Consider the following 10,769-nt stretch of genomic DNA (forward strand, 5'->3'; position numbering starts at 1 on the left):
GTGCCTGGCACACGTGAGTCCCAGCCCACGCTCTGTGGAGCTCCCTGGCACGATCCCAAATCTGCTTCTCCCCATCCCTGTGGCTCCAGGCACTTCTCACCCCTTCCTGCACCCCTGGACCCCAAACCTTGCTTGGCCCTCACCCACGCCATGCTGGGCACGCTGCTCATTCCCCCACAGCCCTGTGGACATCTCTCCACATCCCTCCTCATTCCCTGCTCTGCTCATCCATCCATCCATCCATCCATCCATCCATCCATCCATCCATCCATCCATCCATCCATCCTTTATCCATCCTTTATCCATCCTTTATCCATCCTTTATCCATCCATCCATCCATCCATCCATCCATCCATCCATCCATCCATCCATCCATCCATCCATCCATCCATCCATCCATCCATCTCCTGACACCTTCCCGCTCCCGGTGCCGTCTCCCTTCTCCTCCCTCTTTATCTCTGGCTCCCAGCTGCTCCTGGCCCCTCCCTGCTGCTCCCTCCATCCCTCCTCTCCCCATCCCTCGCTCCCGCCGCGGTTATCGCTCCCTCGCACACATCCCTCCTCCCTCCCTCCTCCTCCTCATCCCTTCTCCCTGCTCTCCCCCCTCTCATCCCTCCATCCCCGCACCCCATCCCGGCCTCGGGGCCGCCACCCCGCCCTCCCGGCCGCGTCCCCGCGTCCCCAGGCTCACGTTGTCCCCTCGGTGTCCCCGCCGTGCCCCGTTTTCCAGCCTTTAAAGTTTCAATCAGGCTCGGCGGGGAGAGGCGGGGAAGGCAGCGCCTCCCGCTCGCAGCCCCGCGACGCCGCGCTGCCACTCTGAGTGCTCCCGCCTTATAAATTTTACATTATTACCCTCTTTAAAGTATATAAAATAACTATTCATAAATTATTGAGGGGAAATTTAAAATACTACAAATGTTTATAAATGTTTATCAAGAGGTCTTCAGAAGTGAGCGAGCGGAGCCTGAGTGACTTCCCACGGCTGGCAGGAGCACGGCAGAGCCCGGCCCTGCCGAGGGGGGATTTTGGGGGAGCCCCCGGCAGGAGACTCCGGCAGCCTCGGTAATTCCCGTCCCCGTGGATGGTGAGGAACAAATTCCCCTCCGTGCTCGGTGTGTGGGTGCCAGCAGGGCTCCGTGTGCGGGTGGCCGCGTCGCCTGCTGTGGTGTGACACCGCCCTGGGGCTGGCCCTGGCTGGTCCTGGGCATGGACAGATGGCCCCTGCTGCTGGGAACAGGTTCTGTCCTGCTGGGGACGTGTCCTGCCCTGCTCAGAATGTGTCCTGTCCTGCTGGGGGCACATCTTGCCCAGCTGGGACACGACCTGGCCCACTGGGGACACATCCTGACACACCAGGGACAGGTCCTGACACACCAGGGACATGTCCTGCCCAGCTGGGGATGTGTTCTGCCCTGCTGGAGACATGTCCTGTCCAGCTGGGGACATGTTCTGCCCTGCTGGGACATGACCTGACCCACTGGGGACACAGCCTGACCCACTGAGGACACGTTCTGGCACACTAGGGACACATCCTGTCACACCAGGGACAGGTTCTGCCCTGCTAGGAACGTGTCTTGCCCTGCTGAGACATGACCTGACCCACTGAGGACACGTTCTGGCACACCAGAGACAGGTCCTGAAACACTAGGGACACGTTCTGACGCACTAGGGACACATCCTGTCACACCAGGTACAGGTTCTGCCCTGCTGGGGACGTGTCCTACCCTGCTGAGACATGACCTGACCCACTGAGGACACGTTCTGACACACCAGGGACATGTCCTGACACACCAGGGACAGGTTCTGCCCTGCTGGGGACACGGCCTGACCCACTGGGGACATCCTGAGACACCAGGGATAGGTTTTGACACACCAGGGACATGTCCTGACACACCAGAGACCTGTTCTGCCCTGCTGGGGACCTGTTCTGACCCACTGGAGACATTCTGACCCACTGAGAGTATGTCCTGACGTACTGGAGACCTGTCCCAACCCACTGGGGACATGTCCTACCTCACTGGGACACATCCTGCTCTGCTGGGGACACATCCTTACCCTCTGGGGACGTGTCCTGCCCCACTAGAGATTTGTTCTGCCCAACTGGAAACTTGTCCAGCCCAGCTGGGAATGAGTCCTACCCTGTGGGGACATGTCCTGCCCTGCTGGGGACACATTCTACCCCTCTGGGGACACATTCTACCCCTCTGGGGTCATGTCCTGCCCTTCTGGGGTCATGTTCTGCCCTTCTGGGAACATGTTATGACCCATGGGAGACACATCTTGACCCACTGGGGACGTATCCTGCCTTGCTGGGGACATCTCATGACCCGCTGGTGACACACCCTGTCCTGTTGGGGACACATCCTGCTGTGCTGGGGACATATTCTGACCCATGGGGACATGTCATGGCCCAGTGGTGACATGTTCTGCTCCTCTGGGGTGACATCCTGTCCAACTGGAGACCTGTCCTGCCCTGCTGGGGATGAGTTCTGCTCCACTGGGGACACATCCTGATACCCTGGGGACACATCTGATCCACTGAGGACATGTCCTGACCCACTGGGGACATGTCCTGGCATCTTGGACATGTCCTGGCACACTGGGGACACATCCTGACTCATGGGGGTCACGTCCTGACATCCTGGAGACACATCCTGACCTACTGGGGACACATCTTGGCACCCTAGGGTCATGCCCTTTCCTACTGTGGCAGTGTCCTGCCCAGCCTGGGGACATGTCCTGCCCCACTGGGTCTGTGTCCTGTCCCCCAGGCTGGCCCAGCGTCCCCAGTGAGGGACAGAGGGGCACACCAGCCCTGTGCCCATGCAGTGCCAGCTGGCTCAGCCTTGGCACATCCATGGGCACTGCTTGGCAGGGCTGCTGCCTGCTGGGAGCAGGGACAGGTGGCACAGAGAGGGATAACCACAGCCCTGGAAGAACCACGGCATGGCCCTGGAATAACTATGGCACAGATGACACAGGGGTAGCCCATTGCTGGAATAACCATGGCATGGCCGTGGCACAGGTCTGACACATGGGTAGCACATTCCTGGAATATCCATGGCACAGTCATGGCACAGGTCTGGCACAGGGGTGGCACATTTCTGGAATAACTGTGGCACAGACATGGCACAGTTCTGGCACAAGTGGTGGCACGTTCCTGGAATAACCATGGCACATCCATGGCACAGGGGTGGCACATTCCTGGAATATCCATGGCACAAACAAGGCACAGACATGGCACAGGTCTGACACAGGGGTAGCACTTTCCTGGAATAATTGGCACAGACATGGCACAGTTCTGGCACAGCCTGGTCTGACACAGATATGGCCCATTCCTGGAATATCCATGGCACAGCCGTGGCACAGGCCTGACACTGGGGTGGCACATTCCTGGAATAACTGTGGCACAGTTCTGGCACAGCCATAACACAGGTCTAACACAGGGGTGGCACATTCCTGGAATAACCATGGCACAGCCATTGCACAGGTATCACATAGGGGTGGCACAGGTCTGACACATGTCTGGCACATTCCTGGAATAACCATGGCACAGATCGGGCAAAACCAAAGCACAGGTCTGACACAGTGGTGGCACATTCCTAGAGTAACTATGGCACAGCCATGGCACATCTCTGGCATGACCCTGGCATGTCTCTGGTGCTCTGACCAGCACAGCAAAGCCCCTGCACAGCGATCCTGCCCATCCTCTGCTCCTCTCCTCAAAGCAATCCAAACCCAGGGCTCACCCACAGCCAGGGTGGTGCCAGGGCGCTGCCAGGGCAGGACCTTGTCCCCATGCCCAGGCACAGCCGTGTCCCCGTGCAATCCCAGCTGTGCACTGCCCACCCCGCAGGGCCACCAGGGCACTGGGGAGGGACAAATCCCGGGAGTGGAGACTGCGGGAAGGGCAGCAGTGCCCAGAGCCCGTGCCCACCGCGGGGTGGCAAAGGAGCTCTGCCAAAGGCCGGGCAGGGGCCGGGCTGGATGCTCCGCTATGCCAATGAGAGCCGCCGCCTGCAGGGATTGTGTTTAAAGCGGCGGCTGATTGGGGTAATCATGGGAGCAGGGAGTGCATTAGCTGGGAAGGTTTATAAAGGGAAATTAAAATAAAATTGGATGTGACAGAAAAGTACATGGAAAATTAGGATAAGAATATGAATATTTATGGCTGCGGGAGCACGCCTGGGGAAAGTGCTCCTGTGCTCCGGGCCACCCTCCGTGTCCCTGTCCCTGTCCCTGCCGTGGGGCTGGGGCAGCTCCTGGGGGTGGCACCTGGCTGCGGGGGTGGGGACAGCCCTGGGGGACACTGTGTGCTCAGCCCTTGGTCACTGTTGGTCACCACTGGGACTGTGGGGTGACAGAGGCTGTGACACCGCACTTGCACTGCCACATCACCCGGGGGTGACAGCAGGGCTGGCCTGTGCCAGCGTTGGTGGTGGCACCGCTCAGGGCCACCGTGGTGGCACGGGGACAGGACAGACACGGGCGGTGGCACAGGGACAGGACAGACACAGAGCCAGTGGCAGAGACCAGAGGGGTGGCACCGTGTGATGCTGGCACACTCCGAGGCGGCTCCTGCAGGAATCAGGGCACTGGGACAGAGCCCGGGCTGGACACCGCTGTCCCTGCCCCCCCGGGCACGTGCAAAGCGCCACCACCCTGTGGGGACACCGCCAGCGCCCCCTCCCCACCCGGCCTGCCCCGTCGGACCCGGGACTGCCATCCCCCTGTCCCCTCCCGCTGTCACACTTAGAAGCCATTAAAATAATTGAACGCTTTAAATATTCAGCGCTCGGCTTAAATATTCATCAGCGAAGTTCTTGTGATTGCTGAGCTGCATCAGCACGGGCTGGGGATGGCTCCTCTCAGCAGAGCCCCCCCGGGCCCCCCTGGCACTGCCCTGTGCCCCCCAGGCTCACGTGGGCACGTGTGGGCATGCACAGCACTGCCTGGCACACGTGTGGCACACATGGATGTGTCCCTGGAGCCCCCGGGGCAGTGGGGCTGGGCTTGGGAACACTGAGGGAGCACCTTTGGAGGTGGCTGTGCCCCACACCCACGTGCTGTGCCCCACACCAAGCTGGGGTGCCCGGTGAGGCTGGGGAGGTTCTCGGTGCCCTGGGCATGGCAGGAGGGTGGGTTAGAAGATCCACCCAGCTGGGCCCATCCCTGCTCTCCCCAGGTGCCCACGGTGTAATCCCACCCCTGAGGCTGCTGGGGATGCTCTCCCAATGCTCAGCAGGTGTGGCACCACCAGCTGTGTGCCAGGGGGGTGGCAGGGACGTGGAATCCCAGCAGGGTTTGGGTAGGAAGGGTCCTTAAATCCCATCCCATCCCATCCCATCCCATCCCATCCCATCCCATCCCATCCCATCCCATCCCATCCCATCCCATCCCATCCCATCCCAGGGACACCTCCCACTGTCCCAGGCTGCTCCAAGCCCTGTCCAGCGTGGTCTTGGGCACTGCCAGGGATCCAGGGGCAGCCACAGCTGCTCTGGGCACACTGTGCCAGGGCCTGCCCACCCTGCCAGGGAACAATTCCTCATTCCCAATATTCCATCCATCCCTGCCCCTGGCAATGGGAGCCATTCCCTGTGTCCTGTCCCTCCATGCCTTGTCCCCAGTCCCTCTCCAGCTCTCCTGGAGCCCCTTCAGACCCTGGCAGGGGCTCTGAGCTCTCCCTGGAGCCTTCTCCTCTCCAGGTGAGCACCCCCAGCTCTGCCAGCCTGGCTCCAGAGCAGAGCTACTCCAGCTCTTGGTACACCTCTGTGGCCTCCTCTGGGCTCACCAACAGTTCCATGCCTTTCCTGGAGGCAGCTCTGCAGGTGGGGTGTCCTGAGGGCAGAGCAGCGGGGGAAATCCCTTCCCTTGGCCCCCTGCTCCTGTTTGGATGCAGCCCAGGACGAGCCCAGTCTCAGCCATGCCCCCCTGCCCTTGGCTGCTCACCCCTGTGTGACCGTGTTCACAGGGGTCTGAGGATGAGGGAAGAGAGAGGATCTGACTCCATGGTTCAGAAGGCTGATTTATTATTTTATGATATATATTATATTAAAACTATACTAAAAGAATAGGAGAAAGGATTTCATCACAAGGCTAGCTACGAATAGAATAAGAATGAATGATCACAAAGGCTTGTGGCTCAGACAGAGAGTCCGAGCCAGCTGACTGTGATTGGCCATTAATTAGAAACAACCACATGAGACCAATCACAGTTGCACCTGTTGCATTCCACAGCAGCAGATAACCATTGTTTACATTTTGTTCCTAAGGCCTCTCAGCTTCTCAGGAGGAAAAATCCTAAGGAAAGGATTTTCCATAAAAGATGTCTGTGACACCCATGGCTGAGTATTTTGGCCCTCAAATGCCGCCCAGAACTGGGGTGTGGGGAGAGGAGCACCAGTGGGACACCCCTTGCAGAGCTGGAGGTCCAGGTGGGGCCCCAAGAGCACAAAGAGCTCTGCTCCACACTGGGAGTCTCGATCTCCCCCTCTCCTGCTGGGTCTGACAGCACCTGGAGGAATCTTCCATTAGAGACAGAGGATCCGTGCTCCACTCCTCTGAGAGCAGAGCAGGGGGAGGAGAATGGAGAGCTGACATCACCCATGGCTGGGAGCGAGGGATGCCTTGGAAACAAATTGCCAGGGGCAGCGAAACCTCTGGCAGAGGAATGAAACCAGAGCCAGCACCTGCTTTAGGAGGATTTTCCTGCTCCTTCACCAGGGTGGGAGCCTGCAAGGAGCTCACAGAGCCCCAGCAAGGAACCACCTGCCCGTGTGGGATTCACATTCTCTGAACCTGAGAGAAACAGAGAAAAGAACGATCAAAACAATTCTTATCTCATTTGCTGTGCCTGTGTTGTGCCAAAGCAGAGTGCAATATGGAGACTTTTTACCCCAAATGATGGTTTTTTGTTCCCTTGGCCTGTTAGGGCCAGGTGTGTGTGCTGGGACTGTTGGGTGATAGTCATGTGATTCAGGGTGATGTGTGCAGTGGAGTGCTTGGCAGATTCAGTTTAGATATAGAATAATGTCGTTAGTTATAATAATTTAATAATAATAAATAATAAAATAATAATCTAATATAATAATTTATATATAGAATAATATAGTTATATAATATTATAATATAGAATAGTATTATATACATTATTTAGAGTATAGTATAGTATGATATATAATAATATAAAATAATATAGAATGGTATAATATATATATATAATATATAATATACAATATAATAATATAGTATAATACAGAAAAATATAGTATAATAAAGTAATTAATCAGCCTCCTGATAAGATGAAGTCCTCCTCATCATTCCTCCTGGACGTTGGGCAAAAATCTTTTCTATAGTGAGGAGCAGGAGCTGATGTTCAGCACCTCCAGGATGTGGCGACCAACCCCAGCAAGTGCAGCCTCATCCAGTCTGATAGAGGGGGGCAGGAGAGGTTTGGGGGGTCCCAGTCTGAGAGAAAGGGGGCACGAGGGGTGTGGGGGAGCGGTCCCAGACTGAGACAGAGGGCAGGAAGGGTTTGGGGGGTCCCAGCCCAAGAGAGGGGATCAGGATGGGTTTGGGGGAGTCCCAGTCTGACTTAGGGGTGCAGGAGCGTTTTGGAGGGTGTCCCAGCCTGAGAAAGGGGGGCAGGAGGGGTTTGGGGGAGTCCCAGGCAGAGGGGGGGGGGCACAGGAAGGGTTTGGAGGGGGGTCCGAGCCCAAGAGAGGGGGGCAGGAGGGGATTGAGGTGGGGTCCCAGCCTGATAGAGGAGGGCACAAGTGGTTTGGGAGGGTCCCAGGCTAAGAGAGGGAGGCAGGAGGGATCTGGGGGTTCCCAGACCAAGAGAGAGGGGCAGGATGGGTTTGGGGGTTCCCAGACCAAGAGAGAGGGGCAGGAGGGGTTTGGGGGGGTCCAAGTCTGAGAGAGGGGGGCAGTAGGGGTTTGGGGGGGTCCACACTGAAACAGGGGGCAGAACAGGTTTTGGGGGGGGTCCCAGCCTGAGGAGGGGACAGGAGGGGTTTTGGGGTGTCCCAGCCCAAGAGAGGGTTAGGAGGGGTTTGGGGGAGGTCCCAGAGGGAGGCAGGAGGGGTCCCAGGCCCTGGATCTGCCCCCTGCCCGTGGCACAGCCCCGAGGAGCTGAGCAGGGCTGGCTGTGGCCCTGCACGGCTGCTGAGCACTGGGAAGGAGTCGCTGCTTTATCTGATATGATTTAATCAGCCCTATAATTAGATTAATTTGTTGGTTTGATAGCAACCCATTTCTCGCTGTTAGATTTGTTTATGTGTGTTTTATGCTCCAGTTTGGCAATAAAATAGGAACTGAGGAGGTGGGAAAAATCCCTCAGAATGCCCATGCTCTGACCCCATGGATGGATGTGTGCATCCAGGGATCCTGTGTGGGATGGGGATGGGGATGGACAGCTGCAGGGAGCAGCCTGGCACGGGCTGGGCACCCAGGATAGTGCCAGTCCCACTGCAGCCACATCCCCACATCCAGAAAGGAAAAATCACCCCAAAACGGTCCAGTGGGCAGTACAGGGGTTGTGGAGTGCTGCAAACCAGGCAAGGCAGAGGGCAGAGAGAGCTTTGGAAAGGCTTTGCCCCCTCCTCTGGGCTCAGCTTGGCACAGCCTGGCAGGGCACAGCCTGGCACAGCATGGCCTGGCAGGCAGCAGCTGCTGCTGATGGACGGGGATGGACACGGAGCTCATGGTGCCTTCAGGAACAACCTGTGCCATCCTCACCCTACTGTCCCCAGCCCTGCCCTGCCTGTGCCCAGCCCTGTCCCCAGAGCCAGGAGCAGCACCAGGGCACCCACAGGTGATGCCCAGGATCATTCCCAATCTCATCCACTCCCCACTGCTCCCCACGGATCAGGCAGGATTCGGGAGGTGCCACCTCAGCCACGGTGGGTGCTGGCATTGCCAGGTGCTGGGGACAGCCGTGTCCCCTCCTGCCCCCGCTGCCTCCCCAGCAGGTGATGCCCTCAGCACCGTGCCCTCCCCCGTGCCAGGCTGGGCTGAATAATCCCAATTAAAGCTGGGATCGGGGAGGGCTCGGGCAGCAGCAGCAGCAGCAGCGCCGGGGTTTGCGGAGCGAGGAGCGCTTTGATGGGCAGCGCCTTTGATCAGAGATCTGAATGCAGCCCTCACGTTTCCCCGTGTGAGCCCGCTGCCTAATTACCACATGGCAGGGCCGCTCCGAGCCCGCGGCACGTTGCTGGAATAGATTTCCCCGGTCCATCCTGGAGAAGGACATCGATCTTGCCCACAGCCGCAGGCTCATGCTAAACATTGCATCCTATCGATTTTTTTCCTCCCCCCCCTTTTCCCCTTTTTTTCCTTTTTCTTTTTTTTTTTTTTTCTCTTTTTTTTAATAAGAATTTTCTTTATTTTCATTAAATCATTAATCAGGGAGAAATCTACATTTTTATCATTTCTATGGCTGGAGAGGAAGAGAGGAAAGTTATATTGCCATAGAAACCGTTCCCTACCATTCTCAGCCTCCGAGCAGTCCCTCTTGTGCTGTCTCTTGTCAAAAGGCGTAATTGTTGCTCCTGATCTTCACTGCTCAATTAGCAGTGATGTCTCCCTTCAAGTTAATTGCTGGAGATGGGAGGAAGTAGGACAAATGTAACCTTTTAGATGAAAAGATCTCTCCCCCTCCCCGCTCCTTCCCCGCCTCTCCTGGCTGGCAGCGCTCAGGGCCCCTCTGCACTGAGCCGTGCTGGGGGAGCCCCCCCGGCCTGGGCACGTTCCTCCCATCCCTGCTCCCTTCTGTGGACCCCTGCCCACCTCCCTCATCCCGTTATCCATGGCAGGACCCCTCTGTGTCCTCCTCTGCCTCTGACAGGTGCTCAGCACCAGCACAGCCTCTCCCTGTCACCTCCACACTGCTGGGTTCAGCCTCACACTGTTCCGCTTCTCCCCTGTCACCTCCACACCACCAGTGTCACCTTCTGAGCTGGGACAGCCTCACTGCATTCTCCAGGGCTGCCATGGGCTCCTCCAGGCCTGGTGCAGCTCCCATGGCACCGTCCCACACTGCAGCAGTGTAGGAGCGTCGGGGGTAGGATGGTTGGGATGGATGGAGACGAGAGATCTCTGCAGCCAGGTCAGGAACTTGGGGTTCATTGCAAAGGGCCTGGGTGCAGGGCCCTGCTGGGAGCTGCCAAACACAGCTCAGAGCAGGCTGAGAGAAGAGAGGGGGAGAGAGGATGAGAGGGTGAGAGAGTAAAAGGGGTAACAGCATAGAAAAGTAAGAGCTAAGAGAGCAAGGTTCCTGTTCCAATACAATAAATCTTCTTCTGTGTTGAATATTCTGATTCTCACTAACCAATCTAGTACAAGATACAAATCCTATAGCATTTCCATACAGCCTATAAGAATCATTACATTAACATACTGTGTTACATTTTAAGCCCTAAAAACTCCTCTTTGGGCCCCTTCTGCCAAGCCATAGGGTCTGCTCTGACCCTTGGGCCTGTCTGCAAGCAGAGGGTGTTGTTCCATCAAAAGGGGATTACCTTCAGCTGGCCACACCATTGTTTTCTATTTGTTCAGTAACTGAGAGATCTCAAAGCTTGCTTTCATTTCAATCTCGCTTATAGTTTCTATATTCTCAAAATCTTTTTCCAGACAATCATATTTATAAGGCTTTCCTGTTTCATTTTCCCCAACACAGCACAGCTTGTCCCTGGGGGTCCAGGGGCAGGGGGACCCCAGGACTAAAAACCAGTGACAAAATGGGGCTGAGGGTGAAGGGTGGAAAA

At 56.9% G+C, this 10,769-nt stretch overlaps 1 long non-coding RNA gene across 1 annotated transcript; it reads right to left on the minus strand.

Moving 5' to 3' along the window:
* Positions 1–6,251: 6,251 nt before the first annotated feature.
* Positions 6,252–10,402, minus strand: LOC141730939 (uncharacterized). Its single transcript, XR_012582800.1, has 3 exons — positions 9,954–10,402; positions 9,492–9,603; positions 6,252–6,801 (listed from the first exon to the last, which is right to left on the minus strand). It is a non-coding gene; the product is annotated as an uncharacterized LOC141730939 (long non-coding RNA).
* Between the last annotated feature and the right edge of the window lie 367 nt (positions 10,403–10,769).

The sequence above is a fragment of the Zonotrichia albicollis genome, chromosome 15, assembly GCF_047830755.1.
Source record: "Zonotrichia albicollis isolate bZonAlb1 chromosome 15, bZonAlb1.hap1, whole genome shotgun sequence".
Lineage (NCBI taxonomy): Eukaryota > Metazoa > Chordata > Aves > Passeriformes > Passerellidae > Zonotrichia > Zonotrichia albicollis.